Raw genomic sequence first — 26037 nt, 5'->3', positions numbered from 1 at the left:
TGTGGGCAGGCAGTAAATGGAATGGTATTCAATTTATTGCCCTCAGAAGGGGGAAAGGCTGAGCAGACTGCAGAACTGAGCCTGCTGTTCCTGAGGAATGGAGGCATTCCCAGACTGCTGCTCAGTCATTTAAACTATCCCTTCTGCTGCTGAGACTTCAGGGAAGCATCTGGAACACTTCCACTGGCAAATCAGGATTTAAAAAAAATAAAAATAATCACACTCCAGTGTCACATGGAGTGCAATGACATTATGGAAATGTGGTGAGAGGATGCCACTGACCATCCTTAAGGCACAGACAAATCAGAACTAGAGAAGATCCACATTTCTGGAAGATCTTGAACTGCACAAATGTCCCATCATAAAACACGTGTCCATATGTAAAGAAGACACACCCCCAGCACATGAAATGCATGGCTTTCTCTGTTAATTTTTAAGCTGAGAAGGGATGTATGTGTTGGACTAGAACACACTGTATTTTTCTGTGTCCTGAAGTGAATGACCAAATGCCAATGCCTGAGAAACACCCCCATCAGATAAAGCCAAGCACTGAACTACTGACAGGTGGGAAGAACACCCACAGAAAATCCCCAGCCCTGGAAGGTGCTGAGTACCTGTGCTGGAGACTGTGGGAATGACAAATGGCTGCTGCCTCCCCTGGGACCAGATTAGCTGTTTCCTATGTGCCCAACAGACATTTTCTCCTTGAGCAAAACAAGTAGCAGGTGGCTTGTCCTGCCTTCCACAAGGGCTGTGGCAGATGCAGAGCTGTGCTGGAGGGGAAGCTAAGGTTTCACATCCCCAAATTCCCTGCTAGTTAACTGGCTTGGCGGAGGGTCACCGAGGTTTGTTTTTGTGCATGTGCGAGTGTCAGACACCAAGCAAAGAACAAGAGGGAGTTTTCCAACAAGATTAATCCTCTACCAGAACTGGCTCTGTCCCAGGAGTGACTCTCAGAAATGTTGGCATAAATCTACAATTAATGCTGTTTGCTTCAATGGAGCTGCTTGGGACATAATTGACAGCAATGTTTGGCCCACTTGGTGCTGATCCCATGGCTTATGCTCTCATTTTCCCTTCTCTGAATGCTTTTCCCAGATGGATTTCCAGCTCCTCTCCACAGTTCAAGTGTTTAGGGGTGCAGAACTCCACAGGAGTGATTCCTGCTGAAGGAGAAGAGGCATTGGCAGCACCACTGCTTGTCCCTGGTGCCATCTGTTGTAACTGTGTGGTGACATCAGTGCTCTGGCCCCTGTCAGCCCGAGGTGACAGCGCCACGGGCCCTTCATGTGCTTCCAGCCTCTCAGCACGAGCCTGGGGCAGACTCTGGCAGCGTTTCAAGGCAGTCCCAGCTCACTGCAGCCCTGCCAGGGTGATAACCTTGGCCATATCTGCCCAGGCAGAGGGCTCAAAGGCTCCTCACAGGTCTGGCTTCCAAGTGGAAAAAGTCATTCCATCATTTATTGACTGCAGTTACCCCCCAGCTGGGAGAGCACTGGAGAGGCTCAGCCCCTCAAGGAACCCTGCAGAAATGGGACATCTACCCTGAACAGATTCCTGGCCTGAAAGGGGTTGTGCCAGTGTTAGCAGGGAGCTTTTTAGCTCACCACCTTTCATCACATTTTTGAACATGTGGGAGCAAGCTTTTCCCCTGCCTGCTCATCCACAGGTTTCTGTGGCCCTGGGTATTCAATTACCACACACACAGGGCAGCAACAGTGGGTGATGTACTAGTCGGGTTCAGAGAGCAAAATGAGGGTGTTCTTCCCATCCTTAGGCTTAGACCACAATTTAATGACTATGTCAGGTTCCATCTTGATGCCCTGGCATGCACATACTCTAAGCTGAAGCCTTACTTCCTTGGCACTTCCCAGAAAGGAAGGTAAACTCTACCATTTCTTGAATACATTCCATGCAAAAATCTCTTTGTTGCCTCAATCTTTCCACAGTGATCAGGGCTCAGGTCACACTAGGGTTGTGCGGACACTCAGGGACCCCTCCTGAGCTCTCCAACCACCACAGTGAATCCCCAAGACATGGGGACTTGGTTATACTTCACTTGGAACACAGAATGCCAAGTTTCAGAGCCTCTTGTGAGCCCTTCCAGAACCTGAGATATTTTTTGGAAAGGTTTTGGAAATAGGAAAGGATGTGGAGAGGCTGTTTGTGATTGTCCCCAGCCTCTTCCCACAGCTGCCCTGCACCACCCTCCTGCTCAGGGCTGAGGACTCTCACAACTCTCAGCCTTCAGTTCCAGACTGAGACCAGACTGCCCACATGGGTCAGCTCAAAGTGTCCCTCTGATGGTCCAGATGATCTCCAGGGCTATTCCCTGAGCCAAACCTCCTCCATCCCCTGGAGCTCCCACACCAGGGCCTGGCTGCAAAGCACTGAGGGCTAATCATCCTGAAACCATTCCTGCTCCCAGAAAAGCTCTGTCTGGCTGAGGGCAGACAGCTTCTCCCTCCTGGAGGCACTGCCTAAACACAGCAAAGATTTTGTTACTGGGTCAGGTTTTTATTCCTCCCTCCTTCTCACTGCCTACAGAGCCAAAGGGCCTGTTTGTTTTGCTGTTACTTATCAGAAAGGTTTATTTGCAATTGCTTGAGAGGGGAAAGAACCCTCTGTAGCCAGGGGCAGACAAGCTCAGTGCTCAGGAATATAATGGCTGCAGCCCGCAGGCCCATATGCTCGCCATCCTGTGAGGTGGAAGGCCAGCTCTGATCACATCCAGCTGCTGGGGATACGACTGATCAGGTATGGCTGGATGTCAAAAAAACCCAGGGTCAGCTTGGCTGGGGGTTGAGGCAGGGAGGGGAACGGGCAGGGAACTGTTTAAAGTGTGTTGCAGAACTGGGAATTTTCCTGTTTGGAGATGTCAGGGCTGCAAACGCAGACACATCTCCAGCCCCCCTGAAGGGAGGGAGGAAAGAAGGAGGAGGAGGTTATATTTCCCCTGTCAGCTACTATAGCATCCTCTGGGCTTCATGAGAGAAAGAACGGGGCTTTCAGACTGCACTGAATAATTCCTGCATTTTTAGGTTCCTATTTCCTCCTCCCCAATGAATTAAGACCTAGGAATTCAGCTTGTTTGTTGTTGCTTTTGTTACTGAATATCCATGAAAAGCTCAATGTCCCTGGGAACTAATTAGGTATTAACCCTGCATTATTGCTGCATATCAGCCATGGAAACACACCATTTGGCTAAATCTCCTTGAAATATGGAAATATTGAAGGGTTAGGTGGAATGGCTAAAAACAAGTTAGAAAATAGGAAGATTTCTGAGATAGGGAAGGAAAGGAGGAAATATTGAACAAAAACTACATGGTATTATTTTCTACAGTTTCTATCACACCCTAAGCAAAACTAACAGGTAGGAACAAATCTCTTTTTAGAAGAACAATGAGCTCTCACTGGGAATTGTATTTGGGGGAGAGGTCAGGAGTGACATAAGGATCTATTCCAGCCTAACCTCAACTCCTTTACTTGTTTTGTTCTTAGATCCTCAGCACCAGGTTTTTTGGCAAGATACTTTCGGAAGAACACTTCAACCAGACCATACTTCCAAAGAGCTAAACCTTCAGTGCTGCAGGCAGTAATTTTGCATTTTGGAGTACTGTCTTACACATCATTCCCTGACACAGAGACACAGACCACTAATGGCATGATAGGATTAAGTGTGTACCTATCTATATTTTATTACTCATGCCATTTCAGGAGTTTGCAGATAATTAACTCTCCATACTTATTCATCTGTTTTCTCTCAAAAATCTTCCCATTCCACTTAAAACTCTTATTTGTGGTCCAAGCAGCAGAACAGACTCAACAGGGCCACAGAGCAGCTTTGGAGAGGCCTTTAAATATCTGAACACTCCAAACGCAAGCCATGGGAAATGGGATTGCTCCCATCCAGCCTCCCCTGGCCACAGCGAGCAACACCCCCTCTCCTATGGCTTCAGAACTCCTGACCTCCCCAGTGCCAGGGATCCAGCCCCTCAAACCTGAGTGTTTCTCCAACACCGTGTCAGCCCAGACACACTGACTCAAGCCAACACCACTGCCGAACCAAAATATTTTGATTTGATAAAACAAACTCCTCAACTGTTTAGACTTTGCCTGAGCAGGCTCACAATGGAGGTTTCCTTTTCAACTTCCCTATTTATTCTCATCTCCGCCATCATGCAATTGGGGTGAGCACAGCCAAATCCATTCCCTTCTCCTTTCCCCTGGATCCCCAGGGAAAGGCCAGGTCTCCAGGACTGTCTCCCACTGCATGGAGCCAACCCAACTGTGGATGACTTCAGGAAACCTTACACATGGCTATAATGCAGAATTATTATTACAGCATTTTGCTCTCCAGTTGTACAAGCACTTCCCACAAACCCTATATGGAAGTGAAAGGCCTCATTTCAATTGTTAATGGGTTTACAGAAGGCAGTGTCCTTCCCAAAACATCCTTGTCTCCCTTTTTCAATAAAATAACCTTGTGCTTCTCACCAAGCACAAGTGAGCTCTCAGTGCTCACTGTGGGAGGTCTCTTCTCACACCAGATTAAAGCCAGACAGAATCAATTAAAGTATAAAGGATGGGGTCTGCTGAGATGACAGAAGGCATTTGGGGCAAAATCTCACAGCTGAATGCAGGAAGAGTTGCCATTGCCCAGACTCCTGCTCCTCCATGGAAGCTGTGGCACATCATCTCTCCAGATGATTTCAGATTGCCAGTCTTACTGAATTTTCCTTTTTTCCCCCTTTCAGTGGCTCATGGGGCTTAATAGCAAGGAAGATACAAGTCAGAGACAGAGAATATGAATGTAGGAGATGATCAGAGGAGGGACTTTGGGAGGAATGAGTAACAGCTTTGCTTCCCTCCATTACTGAGTGATGATTAATTCCTGTGGCGCCCTGAGATAAGAAAACCAAACCCAGATTTTTGTACCTCACAGATGAACACATCAGTGCTCTTTCTAAAGACTCATTCTCCACTATCTATTCTCCACAAGCAACCCCTCTGGACCTATTTCTATATTTGCACCTATTCTTCATCCCCTCAGACCCACACCCCCAGCTTTGTCCTGCAGTGACCCCAGGGCAGTCCCTCATGCCTTCCTGAAGGGAATGGGAAGGCCAGCAGCACATACAGACCCTCAGAACAGATGTTGGCTTTGTAACTTTAACCCCCAGCCGTGAGCCAGGCCCCTCCCTCCCTCCTCAGCTGACATGCCATTCAATTTGTCACCTACAAGGGAGGTCAGGGTCCTGCTGGGTGCCCAACATCTCTCAGCTTGGGGCACTTAGTTTCACATTTTTTCCTCCCACTAAACAAGATGTTCAAGCAAAAGAAGAACAAGGCAACAAAACTGGCCTGAGAAAAGGAATGATGCAGGCCCTGTCTGATGGGGGAGGATTTTTCTTTGCTTCCCTCCCACCTTGTTCTCCTGGTAGCAGGCAGAGATTTCCAGGGGAAAAATCCCTCTGCAAGATCCTGAGACCTTCAGGTTCCTCTGGGAGTGAGTAAGCAGCATTAGCTCTTAGGAGTTTGCCTTGCTTGGCTGATCTGTGGTGTGAACAGGCTCTAATCAGTCATTTAACTTAAAAACTAAGACTCCCAAGAGAAGATTTCAGAGGGGAATTCAGAGCTCTTCAGACTGAAATCATCAACTGTGTAATGCAATTGCTTTGCATTGCCTTCTCATGAGCTCTGCCTCCTCCTCATTTGCCTATCTATTAAAATTGGTGCTCTGAACACTTCCACAGCTTTGCCAAACCATGGCTTGTGCAGCCTCCCTGGAGCCACCTGGGAAAATTTCCACCCCACTGGCTCCTGGGGTTGGGCTGGGAGAGGAAGGAGTGGCTGTCTGAGGATGTGGGACTGCACAGGAGCAAGGGCTTCTTCAGGGATGTCTGATACAGCATGGGAGACACAAAATCTGCTTAAAAACCCCAGATTTCTAGCAAAGGGGTTCCTAGAGCTGGATACTCTCAACACTAGTCTTAAACAGGACTGCTGTAAGGCTGATCTTCATTTAAATCCCAATCCAAGCATCAAACTTGAGTCAACATGTTCAAATGATTCCAATATCAGCTGAACACTCCCAGAACTCTGAGGTTATCTGATATTTTATTATAAGCAGCCACATGAAGGGCTAGTGTTTGCTACTTTCCTAATGTACATCCCAGGCATGGGAAGATCTGTGGCATTCCCAGCTCCAGTATTGTCCTGCTGAGTTACCAGAATACAGTGTTTTGTATTAAGTACAGCTTGTACTATTCCTGGCAGAATACAGAATCATTAAAGCTGGAAAAGACTTAAGATCGAGTCAAACCAATCCCCCAGCACTGCCAAGGCCACCACTAACCCATGTCTGCAAGTGCCACATCTATATGTCTTTTAAAACCCTCCACCCAACCTGGCCTTGGACACTTCCAGAAGGCCAGGGGCAGCCACAGCTTCTCTGGGAAACCTGTGCTAGAGCCTCAGCACCCTCAGAGGGAAGAGCTTTTCCCTAATAGCTCATCTAAGCCCACCCTCTGGCAGTGGGAAGGACGGAAAGGTCAGCATGAGGTCCACAAGCACCACAAGTGGAAGCCCTCGATACCTCCTTGAAGAACACTGTTCCCTCCCCATGCACGCTGGCAAACCTTGATGTGCAGACGTGCCTGACACGGTGTTGCACAGGGACGGAGGGACAGAGGGATCCCCCGTGTCCCCAAGGCCCTGGCCGAGCCCCAGCGCTCGGGCTGCTCACCCAGGACCATGGACAGCAGTTCCCGGCTCCCGGCGCGCTCCGAGCCCGGCGCCGGGCACACGGCGAGAGCGGGCTTGGATTCCTTGGCTGCAGCTTGAAAACGTTCCCATAACGTGACGTGAGGCAGTTGTGCTCCCCCTGAGCGCTGGAGCTCCTCAGTGAGCACACAACAGCCCCAGGAACACCCTTGTCCCTGCGGAGCTCGGGTGGACACCTCATAAGAGGGCAGAGAACTTGGAAACTCTGCTCTGCTGTAAACAGAAACCCGCTCCTTGCCCATGTGCTGCCAGCATCCAGGATGTAATGGCAGCACCAAGAGGAACACCTATGACTTTCAGCTTCCACTGTAAGCAGCCCCTGGTCTCCAGGACACACTCTAAGGATTTTCCTGCAAAGGACAAGTTGTTACACACCTACATTTATTCCATGCCAGAAGAATTCACCAAACAAGAGTGTGATGGCACCTCATAGGATTTTTGGGATGGTCTTTGTGGACCGCTTGCAATTCTATGATCTCCATTTCTGAGGTGACAATGCCACTTTACACACCAAATTTACACCCACACAACCCTGGATATATGCACAGCACCAGTGATACACATCTTTCCAGGAGGAAAGAAGAAACAGCACATTCACTGCCATAACACTGCAAATTTTTTAAAATACCAATGCCAGCATATAATGAGTGAATTCCCTCACATCTCCAATTCTACACAGTTGTCTCAAAATAAGTGGACCATCAGCCACCACTTTTACTTTGACAAGGAGCACATCACTGAGATATTACAAGACCAGTACTCCTACATCATTCTCACTCAGCATCCAAAGTTCAGCTTGGAGGATAGGGGAAATGAGAGCAATGGCTTGTGACAGTAAGCCTTGAGAGGGTCATGGGCTTTGCAACAGCTCCAACATGCAGGAGGGTGAAAGCATCACTCTCAAAGCAAAGGGACAGAGGAAAGAAATGAAGAAGGGAGAGAGGAAAGAAAAAGGAAAGGTTGATGGACAGTTGGACTTGTTGAGGGTGAAATCAATTAAAGTGCATCAAATCCAGAATTCATGCTTTTTCAAAGTGACAAATATGCACTGGAAACTGAGAAAGACTGGGGGAAAATAATGTCTTTGACCTCCCGGAGACCGGCTGTTCCTTCCGTCAGAGGAGCCAGAAGTGAAGTGAGATGCATTCATGATAAATTGTAACAGCCAGGCAGCCACCTTAAAAAAGAACGAGGTGAAAAGGTTACAGAAGGGACCCAAAATGCGAAGAATTCAACCAAACATCAAGATAAATCAGCTCAGGCCCCTGTGTGTGCAGAGCCAGCCTTCACAGAGCTGCTGCAGCTCATCTCAATTTGTTAGCCTGGCCTGAAGTGTAAGAGACACACACAGCTTGTTTACAAAAGCTTGGGAAAACATCCTTACAAAGGGCTGCCTCACCTCAGCCTATCCAGGTGAGAGGACTTCGCCTGCCATCCCAGCTTAGAGCCTGTCAGACAGTTAGAAATTACTTGGATGCACACCAATATCCCCAGCAATCCTGTGTTTTAGAAGAAAGCTTTCCAAGAGTTGGACACCTCTCTCCTACTAAAGCAAACATAAAAATTTCACACTTCTGAAAGTTTCAAAGCCTTACTATATCTTATTTTCCCATGCACTTAGACAGAACTTCCTAGTTTTGATATTCAAAGTGTGGTACACATATTTGGCTGGATGCTTCCACTAGTATGGAACTTTGGATTTTTTTTCCTTAGTAACAACCAGAAATTATGAACTCTGAATATTACTCTCAAGCAGAATAGTTGAGTGCAAAGTTTAAATATTTTAAAGACTTAATAAGTATATGATACACACTAATAAAATATTTGAAGCACTGTGCCCTGCTGGGAATATATATGTTCAGTCCATTAAATGTCCAAGAAAATACGTCAGTGCAGGTGAAATGGAGCTCAACACTAAAAATTGACACAGTTCACTTGACAATGATGTTATCCACACAAGGCAAGACTTTTTTTTACCTTCACATAAGGTAAAGCTTCCCCAGCACTGCATCTAATGGTTTGTATGAGCTCTAACAAAGGCAAAGCAGAATTTTGGGGAATATTAAGTACATCAAATCCAGATCAAATCCAGTTCTACATCCCCCTACTGCCTCCCAATGCTCAAACTCTGACTGCAGAGTTCTCACTTTAGCCCAGGTGTTTGTGACACAGGATCCTCCTCAAACTATTAATATATATCAATAGGCACTTCCCCAGGTCTTCAAGCAAGAGCTGCTCAAATCTGACTACTTCCAGACTGACCCTTGGGGAGGTCACTGACAAAGCCATGGCTTCTCTCCTGTCCTGAGCCTTTCCTGGCACTGACAGCACTGTAGGAAGTGATTTATACCAGAGATGCTCAGTTCACACTGCTGACTGCTGCAGGGCGGCCTAATCAGGGGATCTACAGGAGATTCCCAACTGCAGCCCAGGATTCCTCATGCCTGGGACCCTGGCTGGCACAGAGGCTTTGTTGTGGCCAGTGCCTGCACAGGGGAGTGGGGTTTGGCTGGGTGCTGCTGCTGGGAGGAAGCTCAGCTCTCAAGTCCTGGCTGGCATCCTCACAGCTCTGCCTGCAGACAGCACTGGTGAGCATCTCACCAACTGCTCCTGACACACATGCCCACCCCACTGTTGTTGCATTTTTCCTCACGACAACCTTCCCTGGATGGTCCCTTCCCCGAAACAGCATGATTCTCTCAGGGAGACACGAGTTCACATCAACAAATCCTTCCCGACACTGCCCTGAAGCACTTTCGCTATGATCAGCTATTCAGAGTGATGGGACACACTAGTTAGATCTCTCTGTGTGTTTATCAATCCCTTCTCAGCCATTTTCCTCTGTAAATCCGTCAAATCTTTTTCTTCAAGCTCTGTGGGAACAGTTAGGAGCTATCTCCTCAGAGGTGCCTGCCCTGCCACTTGGATTTCATCCTGCTCCTGGAGAAGTTGGATGTCAGCAATGGCCAGCACACTGCAGACACAGCAGCAGCACTGCTGCCAGTGCCCTTGGAGTGACAGGATGAACATCAAAGACCCTGAAAAATCCCTTACAAAACCCCCTGTCCCTGGGCAGGGGACTGGGAGGAGTCTTCTTACACTGGGACAGAGAAGGAAGAAAAGGAAAAGCACAGGGATGAAGTCAATTGAGTAAAGTCTGTAACACCCCAAAGCAGACAAAAAATTTGTTCTGAGGGGAGCCAAGGCAGGAATCCAGCTACTCCACAGGATCTTACAGGATTTTAAGGACACAGGACTTGAAAGCGTATTGGACACAAAGCATACATTACATATCCCCACCCACATATTACATATCCACTGCAACCCTGCAAAGAACACCACTGAAGCCACATACTGCCACCCATAGATTCAGACCTGACAAATGTCCTTTCTTCCTCCCAGGGAATTTGAGCTTGAAAACCCACACATCTTTGCTTTAAATAGGGAGTATCAGCCAGTCTGTTTGCCTTACAGTGATGCTTGTAATCTCAGTGCAGGCAGTGATTGCCAGCCAGCCTAGATGTGCCCAGATGCTGTCCTGTGGAAGTGCCCTCTGCAGCTTACATGCACTTTGATTGTGCAGATCTGGGTCAGCACCCTGCATCCTGACAAACATCAGAGGAGAAGGCTTCCTTCTCCTTTCACCCCTGTCATCAGCTGAGCTGGTTATCAGCCCTGTTCTGCAGTCAAGGAATGCAGCACAAAGCAGGGATAGGACCTGCCTGCTTTGGGAATCAAGCCCTAATCAACAAGCTCCAGGTCCTCCACACCCCCAGCCAGGTGACACCATGTGCATAAGAGTAAATTGTGAAGATTTTGGGAAGATACCCCTGGTGGAGGGCAGACAAAATCTGTAGGTATCACCAGTTATATTTTCTCAATCTTACAGCATTCCCACTAGTAACAACCCAAAATTTAGGATGATCCCGAGTCTCTCACCAAGCTACCTATTCCAAAGGAGAGCTACAAGGATGATCTAGGGTCTAGAGGAATGGCAGAGGTAACCTGGAATGTTCAGCTGGAGGAGACTGAGGGCAGAGCTCACAGGGGGCTGCAGCTCCTCCTGAGAGGCAGCTCTGATCTCCGCTCCCTGTGACCAGGGACAGGACCCAGGGAACAGCTGGAGCTGTGCCAGGGCAGGTTTAGGTTGGAGATCAGGAAAGGCTCTTCCCCCAGAGGGTGCTGGGCACTGCCCAGGCTCCCCAGGGAATGGGCACAGCCCCAAGGCTGCCAGAGCTCCAGGACTGCTCAGACAACACTCCCAGGGGCAGGATGGGGTTGTTGGGGTGTCTGTGCAGGGCAGGAGCTGGACTGGATGATCCCTGTGGGGCCCTTCCCACTGAGGATATTCCATGATCCTATTCCTTACTTGCTCACCAGCCAGAAGAAGCACACAGGATCTGGGATCCTGCCCTTGGAGCCCTGCAGGGCAGAGCAGGGATCTCCCAGAGCTGCCCTTCGTGCTGGATTTTATCGAGGGCTGGATGCAAGCGGAGAGACAAACATGGAGTTATGGATACGAAACCAACAGAACATTTCACCATCCAAAAAAGGGGCTCTGTCACTATGATTGAATAGTTCCTGCTCAGGCTTCTGATGTCTCCTGTCAGAAGAGGCAGATGAGAACAAACCACGTGGCAGGAACAGCTTCACTAAAATGACTCTGGTAACAGCAACCAGACAGCTCTGAAGCCAACACATCCACGAGGGGAAAAAAACCCTCCAAGAGCCACAGAGCACTTGCTATTCTTCTAGGACTGAATCTGTGTCTTCGTCCAAAAATAGTTGCCATCCGACCATCAGAATTTTTAATTATTGGTTTTGTTGCCTCTCCCTAAATTACTCTCACGAAATCTTCCATTATAAAAGCATTTCAATTATTTTTTTCCATCTCCTCTAAATTCTTTTCCTGTTTTTGAGGACTTCAAGATAATTTGGTGCTGAAACACTTTGTGGTGAGTTACGGAGGTAGATGAAGATTTTGCTTTTTAAAGGAAGAAAAAAGAATCTTTTTTTAGCTACGGATTCATTACAACTTGTTATAAAACTGATTTTTTTTTTTTAAAGAGAAAGAAGTAAACAGTAAAATGTGCCCAACCAACAACTGCTCTTTGCTGGTCCTTGACATCTGGCTTCATCACAACTGCTGTCACACAACACCAGGCTGCAGCTCTTAGGCCATATCAATGGTAAAGCTTTAGTTTCAGAGGGACAATACAACTGAAAGGGAAAAAATCCCACAAGCAATGTTTTTCCTCATTAAAAGTCTGGCTCTAGAGAAGGATCAGAGCTGAAATGCTGTTTGGAGTCCAGGCACAGCATATCATTAACACACACCACGTGCTCTGTGCACCTGAGTGACAAGGGCTGATGTTTCCAGCCCAGAATTCCTGCAGAAACTGGTCAGTGTTCATCAAGTCATCACACAAAACAGGCTTCCATCCCCTGCCTTGTATAGAAGGGTCAGCTCCAGCCTCCCCTGGAAACCCCAAAATAGAATCTTTCTTGGGGATACCAGGATCTGAGCCTAATCTGTGATTCCAAAGCAGCACACAGGAAGAGGTGACAGATTTTACCATGAGTTTGTCTTTCCTGATCCCCAAGTGTTGTGTGCTGGTGAGTGAAATCCATCACCAAATGAAATAAGGCCATTTCCTCCAAACATAAATCCTGGAATTACTGGTGGGGAGGGGAGCTGAGTACAAGTGCTGTAACACCATGCCATGCACGTAATTCAGCTGGGGTAATTCACAGCTTTCCAACCTTTGGAAAGCCTGACTCACAGAGATTTGTGAAGGACCTGAGGCTTTAGCCCCCTCCTCCTCCCCTCTGGTACAACTTCCTACACCAACCCTCTGGGACATTAAATCTTCCAGTTGCCATTTTCTCCTAGGCAGGGAGGATATGAATTTCATAACTCCTCAGCTGAGCTGCCATCAAAAGCCATGAAATACGACAGGAAACCAAGAGCATGGCCTGGCGAGCGCTCCGTGCACAGCCACCAGAGCCCAGGACTGGACAAGCCATTAGGAGCAGCACACAGGGCCTGGAGCACAGGCCCATGGGCCGGGTGAGGGAGAGCAATGACACTTGAGCAGCTCAGAGAGGGATGAAATCAGAGCAGGACAGAGCCAGAGCCTGGGCTGAGGCTGGTCATGCACAGGAAAACCTGTGTTAGCAAGGAGTCACTCTCTACATGTCTGACTGCAGGGGTTGTGGGGGACTGGGCTGCCAGAAGGGCTGAAGGAGGAAACCAAACCCTGAATTCAGGCACGTAACTGCTAGAGGAGTAAACCACTGCCTGTTCCCCCTTGAACTTGTGCCTCTCTGCTAGAGCCAGGGTGAGGGGAGACCTGGTTATGGCACACGACTGGCAGAGGCTGAAGCACCCCTGCCAATGCAGATGTTTTTCCAGCAACTCACAGGTCACGAAGCCCAGCATGGATCACAACAGGAACAAAGCACTTCTAAAGAAAACAATCTGGCTGTGGAACAGCCTTCCAGAGGAGACTAGCCTGGCAATCTACCCCTGAAGGCACACTGCAAAGCTTTCCTCCTCCTATAAACTATTTAATCACAAGAAAACACTTTACACAGATATTCCAACCCCAAAGGACTGCATTTAGCCCCTTCTTTCATATATTCAACATGAATTAAAACAAAAACCCAAACATTTTTAATGAGTTAAGCCAGTACCATCCTTTCCCCTTACCACAGTTTTTACTCCCTGAAATAAAAGCTGAATAGACAACTCCCAGGAGAATCAAACTTCTGTCAGACAATACTGGGGCCTTGAGCAGGCTGATCTAATTGGTGACAACCCTGCCCATGGATGATCTCTCAGGTTCCATCCAACCCACACCATTCTGTAATTTCTATGATTCTGTGACTCCTGCAGATGATCTAAAGAGCTAAGCTGGCCAGCATAGCAGTGTTTGCCCCATATAGCTGGCAGCCAAGAGGAGGAGGAGATATTTTGCAGGGGTTGCAGAGTTGATACCACAAATGCATCCAACTGCTGTGGCCAACAAACTTCAGCTAGCAAAGGCTTGCCACTGCAATTGGAATAATCAGTGGCTGGGGGAGCCCCTTTGTCCATGTGTACTAACCCGCGTCATGCAGGAAGGAAAAACCAGTGTGAGAACCCATGACATGCTGTAACACAACTGTTACAAAGTCTCTAGAAAAACCTTAGTAACACAGGTGTGGCTCGTTGGGGCAATAAGACCCTATGGGTGCACCCAGGCCCTGCCCTAACAAGCTTCACCTGTGTTACTAAGGAATTAATTTGTACTTAATTCCTGCAAATAGAAAGCACCTGAACATCATCAGGGACCTTCTAACTAGAGAAATTTTTCCATTTCTGTGAGGAGATTTAACTCCTGGAAGCCCAGGTTCTTGATCAACCCCCACTGCTACCCAGCAGTTCAGACCTGGTAATGAGGCTGAGTTTAAATTTGATGAGCCCTATAAACTGGCACAGCTGTAGAGGATGTGACATGATTGTGCACCTGAAATAACCTGACAGCTAGTCCTTAAGGTCAAAATGGACCCAAACTGGGCCTGGTAAAAGCACATGATATAACGGCACTTGTGTGAAACCCTCCCAGATGATGGTGTATGGCCAGAGGAGAGCCAAGCCTTGCCTTGAGGACAAGCAGCACAAGGGGTAGGGATTTGTGTTCCTCATAAGGTGACAGCTCTCCAAATCCCTCCCTGAAACCCCAGACTAGTTGGGACATCACAGCCCATCTGAGCTGCAACCTCTGCTTTTGCACTTGTTTTTTGCTTTTCTCAGTTCTCAAGCCCAGGAGATGAGTTAAGCACATAAATACAAGAAATGGCCTTTCTACAATAAGCTTTTTCTTTCCTCCTTTCTCTTTACCGTACAATCACAGAATGGTTGGGTTGGAAGGGACCTTAAAAGACCACCCAGTTCCAACCCCCTGCTCCCTGCAGGCAGCTCCTTGGCACTTTGTGCTTTTCCTTGTTTTGTCTTCCAATTCCCCAGCAGCATCCTCCCCCTCCCTGCTGCCTGCTGTGGCAGCATTTCTGCCCCACAGAAGAGAATAAATACATCAAGGCTGTCAAAGCCCTGTTGTTTTGGCTGGGAGGAGGTGGTGCCCCCCTGCTGGGTGACATGACTTCCCACAGGGATGGATGGCTCTCCCCTCACTGACAGCTCTCCAACAGGGAGCAATTCCTGTCCAGCCAGGAAGAGCAGGCAGCAATGTGGCTAAGTGGCCCTTAGGAGTGATGAGGGCAGGAGCTCAGCCCTGCTCACAGCAGCCCTGCTCTGCTGCCTGGGGTGCTGCCAGGGACACAGCTGGGATCTCCTTGCTGCCCCTGCCTGGATTCCCCAAGCAGGGGGTGGCAGTGCGAAATGGGAATCTAATATTCCTGCTCCAGTCTCAGGGCAAGTGTCAGCCTTGATCCTGCCCAGGCCTGACACCTGGAACCAGCAGCTCTCAGTGCCTAAATATATTAGTGAATGGGAAATTCAGGAAGACATGAAGGTGGACAGGGAAAAATGTCTCCCTTTGCCCTTGGGAACACGTGTTTTCCACAGGCCCTTCACACTCCCCAGGCAGTAAATGTGCTGGGCAAAAATGCATCCAGAGCTGCACACTTGGCATAGATTTTGGAACAAGAGCTAGCAGGGAAGTGGCATTCACTTGGGAAATGGATTTCCTGTGGGGGAAAAAATCCCCCAAAAACATAAATAAAAGGTTTGGCCTGTTTGCGTTTCCCAAATCAGTCTCTGAAACATCCAGGTAAACTGAGGAGCAGCCACCTGACCTGCAGGTCCTCACCTGACCCCAGGAACCTGCTGTGGTGCTGCTGTGGGTTTGGGTTGTGCCAGCTAAATTACCTTTAGATTCTTGGCTTTTTGAATTAAATACATAGAAAAGAGTAAAAAGAGCATTGAGCTGCTGTGATGAGACAGAGCAGGATCACAAGGAGTCATCTGGAGCTTCTCCACCTCTAGACCAGCCTCCTCAAAGACACTTAAGGGAATCAATTGCCCATATCCCACTCAAATCCTCTCTGTATGTGGTTTGTGAAGCTTTAAGCCCCTTTCCCACTCCCACAACCTCCATCCCTCACCTCTGAAGTCTCTCTAGTCCATTATTCTGGAGGCTGGTTCGTGAACAATGTGTTCACTTTCCGTACTGCCTAATGAAGATGTTCCTGGCCCTGAGCATTAGAGCTACTGCACACTTAATGGAAAAAAATAGCTATTCTTACCATTGGTGGGTCAGATGAGTTTCTTGGCAGTGAGGGTGGTGCAGTTATGTGGACAATCAAACAAGCCAGTGATTATTGACAATGCATTTTTGAGGAAATCATTGCTGTTTAAACTCTAATCACAACAATACCTCATTTAAAAGCATAAAAGCTTTCACTCAGCAGACCTACCTTTTTTTTTTTTAATAGCTAGACAATTAAATAAATCTCCTGACACTTAACCATCATTTACCCAACAGTCAGAAAATGGATTCAATGCCTTTGCATTAGTAAGATGATGATATTACAGCAAAAATTGAACAAGTACAAGCAGGTGAAGGAAGAGCTGGGAGGAATGTGTGCTGCACTCAAGTATAACAGGCTATCTTCTGCAGGGGGGAAGGGGATTTTTTGGTCTTCACTTTTTCAGACACCAAGATCACTTTTAGCATTATCGTGTTGCACAGATTTTAGTGTTCTTGGAGGAAAAAAGGAGTTGTTCCCTCTTTATAGGGTGGAAAGTACAGGACAATGCCACTCTGAAATTCAGTGTCTGGATCAGGAATTGTGTGTGGATGTGATGAGTTGTTCAAAAAGTAACCTTTCTACACTTAACCCTCAACCAATCTTTATTTTGTCAGCATTTCCACAAAACTGGTGCCTGAAAACTTCAGAGCAAGTGTGGACTAAAGCTCAACAGGCAAAATAATCTGGGTTCTCATGTATTTTCTGCTGGCGTTTTAGGAAAAGCTGCATGATCTTACAGCACAGCCCCCAAATTAGCAGTGAAACAACTGGGATTGACCCTGCACTGGTCTGAGCATCAGGCCCCGGCAGATCACAGATCTTTTATTACCCCTGATCCCAGTGGTGCTCTTAATTCCCAGCTGTAGCACTTCTACCTCAGGTTCCTCAAGTGAAGAGCATGTCCTTCTGATGCCATTACTCAGAAGCTGATGCTAAATAACTCCTAAATTTATTGCCTTCTGCCTGCTGTCAGCTGCCAGTAGTTGTAATGGGAGTGTCTTTCTCCTTTTCAGATAGCAACAGCCATGACAGAAAATTCAATTCTTGCAAGCAGTGTTGGAGTTTGAGATATATTATTATATATTCATTACCCTATGCTGAATTTCATGGGTTGCTTTATGATGAGTGTTTCAGAAATAAAATATAAAATGGAAAGGAAGGCCTTTGATCCAGCCTCATTCTAGGCTCTAAATAACTGACAGCTACACAGACAGTTGTTTCCTGATATCTGCATATTCCATTTTTAAAGATATCCCACAGATAAATTTTATAGAGGTGGATCTTTGTTTTTACCTCCCTCACACACCTCCTTTTGGCAGAAAAATATGGCTCCACAAAGGTGTTTATGATGGGGTGGAAAGAGTTAAGGCCTCCTCTTCCACTCCTCCCTCTAGATTGTTTTAATTGGCTGCTTGATGACCTGAGCACCTCTTTGATGGGCATCCACAGGCTCTGCAGGAGGGATTGGAGCTTCCAGACCAGGGTCACCCTGGCTGGCACAGGACCATCAATCAATGCCCTCAGGATGGATCCAGTGTGGCCCAAGAGCCCTGATGGACACAGAATAACCCCCCTGGCCATAGACCCAGCAGCTCCAGGGGGGTCACTGGCCCCAGGGCCGGCAAACTTCAAACCGGGAAAAGGCAACTGTGAGCAAACAGCAAAACCCCCAAAACCAACAGACAGGAACTGTCCTGGTGAACCCACCAGACCAAGGTGAGGGAGGGGAGAGACATGGGAGCAACGAGGAGGAGGAGCCCTTGAAGGGGGAAGGAGCACAGGTCTCCACCAGTAGCAGCTCCAGTCCTGGGCAGCCCCCAGGGAACAGTGGCAGCACCACAGCAGGACAGCACAGTGACACAAATGTGCTTTCCACAACAGAGAGAATCAGGGCACAGGTCTAAGGAAGCACCAAGCATAGTTCCTTTCTGAGATGTCATGGAGCTGTAAGAATATCTGTGCTTCTCAAAGAGCAGAAAGAATGGAAAAGCAGCTAAAGGAAGAAGGAAAAGTGGAAATATCTTTTTCTGGTGAGAATACTGGCTTAAATTGGCCTCAACAGCTTAAAAATTACTTTATGTGCGTCCTGGTGTGAGAGCTGTAGTAGCAACGACTTGTTTCTCTTGGACAGACACACCAAACACCTCAAACTACTTGAGATCCTCTGCTTCTGAATAGGGCATAAAGGAGGGGTGATAATCCAGGTAACCCTGCCAGCTCTAAGGTGTCAGTCACTTTATAAGCAAGATTTCCTCAAGAAGCACCTCCTGAATCACATGAGCACCTCCCAGCAGTGGGAGCACACCCTGAAGTCAAGTCCCTGTTTCCCTGTTGCTCTGGAGACCAGGCAGGAGCTTCCTAAACTCTGCAGGCCACTTACCCCGGGGGCTGTGTGCTGGTTTCACACCCTCTGGCCTTGCCCCTGCCCTGGGCTGCACCTCCTCGTGTCGCTGCTCACGTCTCAGAGCTCAGAGGCTGCTCTGCTGCAAATATTTGCACACTCTGGGGGGAGGAACACAGTGCATGGCCCCCGGGGCAGGCGGCTCTGTATTTATCCTGGAACGGCAAACAGCACTGAGAGCAAAGAAGAGAAAAAGGCAGATAAGATAAAAGTGTGTTACCAGGTCTAACAAGACAAAATCAACAAAGACCACAGCAAAAATTATCTGCAAAGACCAACAAATGCAGCAGCAAGGGATCCTGATGGAGGACATTGGATCACCCAGAGGACTGGTGAGACAGAGCTGTTTGGCTCCTGGAATGCCCAATATCAACTCACAGGGAATCAGTCAGTCAGTCAGTGGGTCAAGAAAATTCACATTAAAGGATGTTTTTATGGTCTTTGTCCTGCTCACACCATGAACCTGTAACTGAACCAGCACCTTCATAATACAGAACGGAACCAAAGACTTCTCCACACATTCTAGCTCCAAAACAAACCCCAGGCTGATGTGTGCCTGAAGAGTGGTGTGAAATGCTGCAGCAATTAATTCAGAGTATGTCGTGGGACTGGATATTTCTCCCAGAAGATAGATTCACCCAGCTGTGAAGGTTTTCTCTGTCATTTAGGAAATATCCACATTTGCTGAAGTTTTAATTAATGCGTGTGATTAATTTATAAAGTGAAACGAAGTGTACTTGTTAGACAAACTGCATAATGATGAATCCTGAGGGGGAAAAGCAGAAAGGAGGTACTAGGAGAACCACATGTGAAAACCATATGGAAGGGTGTTCCACCAGCTTGGAACCAGATGGAAGAAAACATTGTCCCTGGACACTGTACAGAGTCCTACTGATAACAGATGATAAATCATTCACTGAGTGTAAGCAGGAGAGTGAACATCACCACAGACCGAGCTGTGCAGGGACAACAGGACCACGAGCTGGGGGACATTAGATAAAAGGACAGCATGAAAAGCTCAGATGTCACCCCCTCGTGTCGATCTAATCAGAGCCATTATCAGCAGGGACAGCTCGAAGAGCTGCAGAAAGGAACAAAGGCAGAGCAGCAGGGGAGGAATGCACTGAGGGAAACCACAACACAGCCAGTCTGCAGTAATGAGAGGCTGAACAGGGTAGGGGAGAGCTGTCTGGATGTTCACCCCTACAAAGGAGATATGAACGTTGTCCTGTCCCTGAGCTCTAACTTTTCTGTGTCAGCTCTGACAAGTCATTTAAGGTCACCTGAAGTCAAAGGTCACCCTCCCATTCACTCCAAAGCCCTGCTGCCTTCTGCACCACACTGCATTTCCCAGGGAGCCAAAATCCTTCCACACTCCTGCTCAACTTGAGGGTTCTCTGTGACAGCATCTCTCATCTCAGGAAGGACAACTGCCCCTGACACAAGAGGACTCCAGGTCTGACTGGGTCAGAAGACAGGACAGCACAATAGGCAGAAGTGGCACTCAGAGGTAGTTAGACAGAAGGTGGCTGTGCCTAATGATCAATAATTTATTCATAGCTATCAGTATCAAAAAGCAGGGCTGCCTGCAGGAGTCCTGCTCGAGATAGCAGGCCTGGTACAATGCCATGGAGCTGCAGATTTCTGACTGACAAACAGTTACAGCTTTCCATCCAGCTGTTTATGGCCCCTGAGGTCATTCCCAATCACAGCTCCTCTGCTCTTGCCAGTCTCTTCTTTCTTTGGTCACAGGGAATTTTCCTATGGGGAGCAGGGAAGCCTAATAATAAACATCACTACTTCATTCCCCCATGTGCATAATTATCTGTGTAAGCACCAAATGACTGCTTGCCTTAAAAAAGGCCTGAAATCTCTCTTGCAAGTACAGTGAAATGTTTTTAAGTGCAGAAGCCTCTGTAACAGACCCCAGAGCAGGACGGGTCACTGTGCACAGAGACACACAGACAAGGAAGCTGACCAAAACACATGCATGCAGGACCACCAAGGATGACCCTAAATTAGACCACCCAGGCACTTTGCTGGCCGTGTTTTGAGGAGCCAGAATCTCTGAGTATAAAATGGTGTCCGCACGCGGGTTCCTTGGCCTGCATTTTAGACCATCACATATCTGCAGTGACTTCCTGCCACTGACCCTCACAATAAATCATTCTAACCAGCCTCCCTCCCTCCTGGCAACATCCTGTTCCTTCCTCAAAAATCCTCCCACTCACAATTCCAAAGTTTGATATCAATCTTAAATAAATGCCTGGGCTGCATTCCCTGAGCCACCTTATCTCCTGCCTCTCCAGGATGCTGCAGTTCAACAAGCACATGCAGAAGCCCCTTAGGCCTTGCTAATTTTACTTCCATGCTTGTGTCCTCTTTCTTTTCCCCATATTTTCTTACAGGGAAGGGAAATGATCTTCAGGAGAATGTACACTGCAGTACAGCCATATGCTGTGACATCTGAGAGGGGAAAGTGATAGCCCAGAAAAGGGACAGTGCTGCAATTTTCTGTATGAAATATGGTGAGAAGAGAGTCCATGGCAGAGATTTTTCTCCATTGTCTCTCTTGCTCTGGCTTCCCTCACTTCGCAGTTTAGGTGAAGGAAAACTCTGTCAATGCATCTCCCCATGAGAGTCCATATCCAGTATCCAACAGACAAGGACCAGCAGCCTCCAACAGAACCTTCCAATTTCCATCCAAAGTCCAGCTTGAATGAGGGTAAAAGCACCATCCTTCACTCTCCAGATTATCACTGCAGAACCTACAGCAGGCCAGCCAGCCCAAGGTCTCCCAGTTCCATATTTCGGCTGAACAATTGAACTAAGCAGGATGAATCCAGGCCCTGACACCAGTTATGTCTCATAGAATAATGTGCAGTCAAAAGGAACCACACTGGCCCCTTGATCCAGCAATGTCAGTGAAGCTGGTTCAGGTTGGACTTAATTTAATTTTCACTCAGGCACTCTTTCCCCATATATTTAATCATTTTGTCAGTTCTGTAACCCTTTCTGTCACTGATTTTACCCTCCACACTCAAAGCCTTGCAACTGGCAGGTTAGACTCCTTCCAAAGAATGGTTTCACAAACATCAATGAGATCTGCCTGCTTAAATGTCACACTTACAGGGTGATACTGGTGCTTACCTGCTTGTCTACTCTTCTTCTTAATCTCCCTCTGCTCTACCCTCATCTTTCCTTGTCTTTAAGGGCACCAAAATGCCCTGATCATCTAATTCAACTTCCTGGAGTCCATTTCAATGAGGATCTGTTTCTGGCTGAGGAAGAATTCCTTGAATGTCCCCAGACTCACATCTCTTTTTTAAAAATGTAAGTGTAACTAATTCATTAGCAATTCACTTGACAGCGAGCCAAGGATCATCTCTAAGAAAAGCAGCAGCGACCTAGCAGATTTCTAAGTCAGAAAGAAAAGCGGGAGGAAAAGCAAAGAAAACAGGCTTTAGTCAGAAAAACCAAAGTGGGGTGAATAAGATGGCATGGCAGGCTCCTAAAATGCCCTCAGAATTTCTAAAGTAATTTTATTCCAGCACATGAATCCCAGAGATACCCTCCCTCTCCTTATCATCCCACTCACTCAACCATGGCACTGACATATGTACTTAGCAGCAGTTATCAGCAGTGGCACAGAAATAAATGGCAGGTATCAAAGAATCAAGGTCGTCAACTCATCATGAATATTTCAGAGAAAAAGCAACATGAAAAGCTCCAGTGTCCCAGGCTCTCAGATTTCCAGCAGAAGGACTAAAACACAAACCACACACACACACACACAGACAGGGGCCGCTGGCTCGGCCATCACATGCACGGAGCTCATTTCAAGGCAGTACCACATATGTTACAAGACAATCTGTCACATTTTAAAAATATATAAATATATATTAGATATCTCCTCTGTATAATGTGCAAACTCTAAGCAGCTGGCAAGAGGGCAGTGGTGATTTAATGCAAGAAAACTGTGCTTTGCTGAAGGGGTTGGGGACTGGGGAGCTCAGGCTGTAACGAGAAGCCTCTTTGACAAAGGCGCAGAGTGGCATCTTTTCACACAATTATATGTGGGTCACATTAACCTCTGCTGGGCAGGATTCCCCTGAGCTGCCTCTGTCTGTGTCACTGGGAAGAAATCTGAGATTCCTCTCTCCATCTCCATTTTTTTCTCACAGCACTGGGCATTGCAGGGAAAGGATGGAGAAGGAATTGGGGTTCCCACTGCCAGCACAAGTTTCCCACTGAGCTCTGGAGCAAACTCTACACTTCAGGGCCCAGCAGTCCCACTAATGAGATGTGTTAATCAAGGGAGAGATCTGAGATTTCCAGCTGTGTCACTGCACTATTATATATATATATTACTATTTATAACCAAAGAAACTCTGCTAAGATGCCCTTTCCACTTGCATGCCAGATACTGATGGGAACTATTTGAATTTTGCTCTGTGGATGAGGATTGAAGGCAGACACACATTTTTTCACAAGCTTTGGAGGTTCCAATTTTCTCCTGTCAAGTACAACTCAAATTTTCAAAGGGAAATTTTATCAAAACTGTCATAATTTATTAAAGAAAATGAATATTTCTTTAACCAATTCATTTGGGTATTCCACTGTTCTGGGTTAGCTTGTTTTCTTCAGTCTTTGCAGAGAATTTATTTATCAGACAACTCCATTTCTGGAGTGGGGAGTAAATTTCCAGTAAGAATAATCTCCCACTTTTTAGTCCCACAAAAGTCTGTTTTCTACAGAGTTTTTTTTTCTTTTTTTTTTTTGTTTTCCTGGCACCTCACCATATTCTTCTCTGGGCTCAGCTGGTTTGATGTGGTCTATAGCAAATGAACTTTATGTCCCATGGCAAACTGGATTTAAAAGACAAGATCTTCTAAATTTGAGAAAGTCACCGTGGAAACGCAGCTTTCATTTATATTAAAACAGGTTCTTTCTCCATTAACTCCTTCTGGAAATGAGGGAAACATTCCTTGCAGTGACAACTGATACTTACACTGTCATTCAACTCCAATCCTTGTGCTCCTTCACACATCTCCAGTCCCAGAGGGCTGCAGGGTTTTGAACTTGCAGGACACAGTAGCTGGGAAGCCTTTGAAGACAGCTGGAGGCTGGGAGATAAGGACACAAATGGGAAGTGCCTGCCAGGACACCTAAAAGCAAAGATTAAACCTGACAATTTGAAAGGTATTTGAACATTTTTCACATGTTGAGTTCAGCTGCAGACCATGGGCTGATATTAAAGTACACTGGGGCATTCCCAGCACCAGTAATTGCTGCTCACCTTTCACCCTCCGCTGCTCATTTCCTCTCCATGCCAAAGTGCTCTTTCCACTCACTTGTGCCAGGAAAACTTGCTGTGACCAGGCACTGAACCAGACAGAGGAACTTTCCTGCTTTAAACAAACAAACAAACAAAAAACCAAACACATGAAACCTTTTTCCCCCCTTTTCCAAGCTGGATGGCTCCTCCCACCTGGTTCGCAACCACAGGAGTGGCTGTGCCAGCAGAGCAGCAGGAACAAGAGGCCAGGAGACAACAGTGTCTTAAACCAATGTTACCACCAAGCAATTTGTAATATCAAACCACAGGCTAAATCTCAACTAAAAGCTTTTCGGGTTCAGAGTGAACACCTCTATTAAGATGAATTAAGCAATTTGCAGTGTTCAAAGCTGCACTTTAAAATGGAGTTTAAATCTTTATTTTCAACACTCATCTCTGTAGTGAAAATGGCCTGAAAGAAACCAGCTCAGAAAACCATTAATTCCAGGTTTCTGTTAGAAGAGGGTTTGTGCATATTCATTCTGGTTAATACAAAAGCCTCTCTGCACTGCAGTCACTGCCACAGGAACTCCACTACACTGCCGGGACACCAGAACTACCTTAAAACTCACCAGTGCAAGTCCTGATAACCATCTAGACTCAACAGCACAGGCTTAGCATGGGCTAATTTGTCCTGACAAGATTATTTGCAAATTAGGTGAGGAGGTCAGACAGCTGCCATATAACCAGATAAAAATGTAGTAAACAATGGCTCCAAGTTTACGCCCTACCTATTTTTATGTGTTTTTCACTTCACATGCCCCCCTCAGCACCAGGTTTCACCAATTCTTAGGCCCAGTTTCAGCCAGGATGTGCTTAAATCCCTTGCCCAGGCTGGATTGCAGGTGTGTGCTCATCTGGGCCGGGTGTCTTTCAGCAGGAAGACGTAAAATAGATCCTCAGCTGGGAAGACTCCAGTGTCCAGAGGGAGAAACTGATCAATGGATTTAATCATGTGTAAAACCAAGGAGGATGAGAGCAGGTTTTGCCTTGAATTAACAAAATAAGTGGTTTCTAGTGGTTTATACACAGTAATTCTGTGCTAAATGTAAGATTCTGCCCCATCTGGAGGGCTAAACATCAGAAGATGTTACTGTGAGAACAATTTTGGATCTCAATCAGAACATCCTCCTCCATTAACTGTGCAGAGGATCTGTCTGTGTTGTCATGCGGAGGCAGGAGCTGCCTGTCAGGGGAATGAGCAGAGGATGAGGGATTTCCCACGCACAGGGATCCAAACCCCATGGACTCACATGAACCCGTTCCAGATGTCCCAACTGTTTGTACTGACACGTGGCACAAGCATGCCCAGATGACACAAGGGGCTGGAGGAAGCTCACTCTTGTCTCTCATTCTTGGTTTCACAGTCTGTTTGGAAAACACAGTGCTGCAGTTTAGGCCCTGCTCAGTATTTTTGGGAAGTACAACACAAGGAGGATTGCCTGGTTTGGGCCATGGCGTGCCCCATGGAAAACAAGAAAAGGGTAGGATCCCCAAAATCCTCTTTGGATATAGGAACAATGTCTGAGTACTGCACAGCCACATCCCAGAACGGTCCCACAGGACAGTGAGTGCACACAGGGCTCAAGGGCAGCCTGGACAAACCCTGTGTCACCTTCCAAAACTGTCTCAAGAGGCAAACTCCTTAGAACAAGCATCAGAGATGCCACTGGACCAAAATCAGTGCAGCTCGATACCAATCTCTACCAAAAGCCATGTGTGAAGGAGAACACAACACTGAGGTCTTCCCAGGACTGACCTTCCCCTGCTCTACCTGGCTTCCATTACATTAATTTGCTTAATGACTTCCTCCATCAGGTGGCCAGCACAGCCATCCATGGAGCCACCCTCCAATGACCCTCCTAAATGTACCTTCAACACATTTGTGCCTTTGGACACTGGATTCCCTGGCAGTGCCTTCTGCAATCTGTTCAGCCACTCAGGTCACAACTTCCTTTTTCTTGTTCCAGACTCATTTCCTGAAGTGTTCTGCCTGTCCTCTTGACTCCAAAGCCTCTTTGGAAGAGCTATTCAGAAAAGTTTTCTGTGCAATTTCATTGGGAAAGATCAATTAAATTAAACTAAAATGTCTTACAAAAAGAACTCTATTCTTAGTTTAAAAAAGAATTAAAATTCTTAGTTTAAGAACCAGTATGTTCTCAGGACTTGAAGAGTCCTTCACTCTTCACTCCATGCCTTGTTTTTAGGGTTACCTGAGTATCAGGTACCTGGAGTTTCACCCTCTCTGCAAGCATTT

The 26037-nt window shown here is 47.0% G+C and overlaps 1 long non-coding RNA gene across 1 annotated transcript; it reads right to left on the bottom strand.

Moving 5' to 3' along the window:
- Positions 1 to 7078: 7078 nt before the first annotated feature.
- Positions 7079 to 25819, bottom strand: LOC141731156 (uncharacterized). The gene is made up of 5 exons (XR_012583095.1): positions 25653 to 25819; positions 25034 to 25148; positions 23742 to 23850; positions 23454 to 23610; positions 7079 to 7963 (listed from the first exon to the last, which is right to left on the bottom strand). It is a non-coding gene; the product is annotated as an uncharacterized LOC141731156 (long non-coding RNA).
- Between the last annotated feature and the right edge of the window lie 218 nt (positions 25820 to 26037).

Source organism: Zonotrichia albicollis, chromosome 18, assembly GCF_047830755.1.
Source record: "Zonotrichia albicollis isolate bZonAlb1 chromosome 18, bZonAlb1.hap1, whole genome shotgun sequence".
In the NCBI taxonomy this organism is placed as follows: Eukaryota; Metazoa; Chordata; class Aves; order Passeriformes; family Passerellidae; genus Zonotrichia; species Zonotrichia albicollis.
The sequence above is the reverse complement of the archived record's forward strand: the minus strand, read 5'-3'. Positions and strand labels throughout refer to the sequence as shown.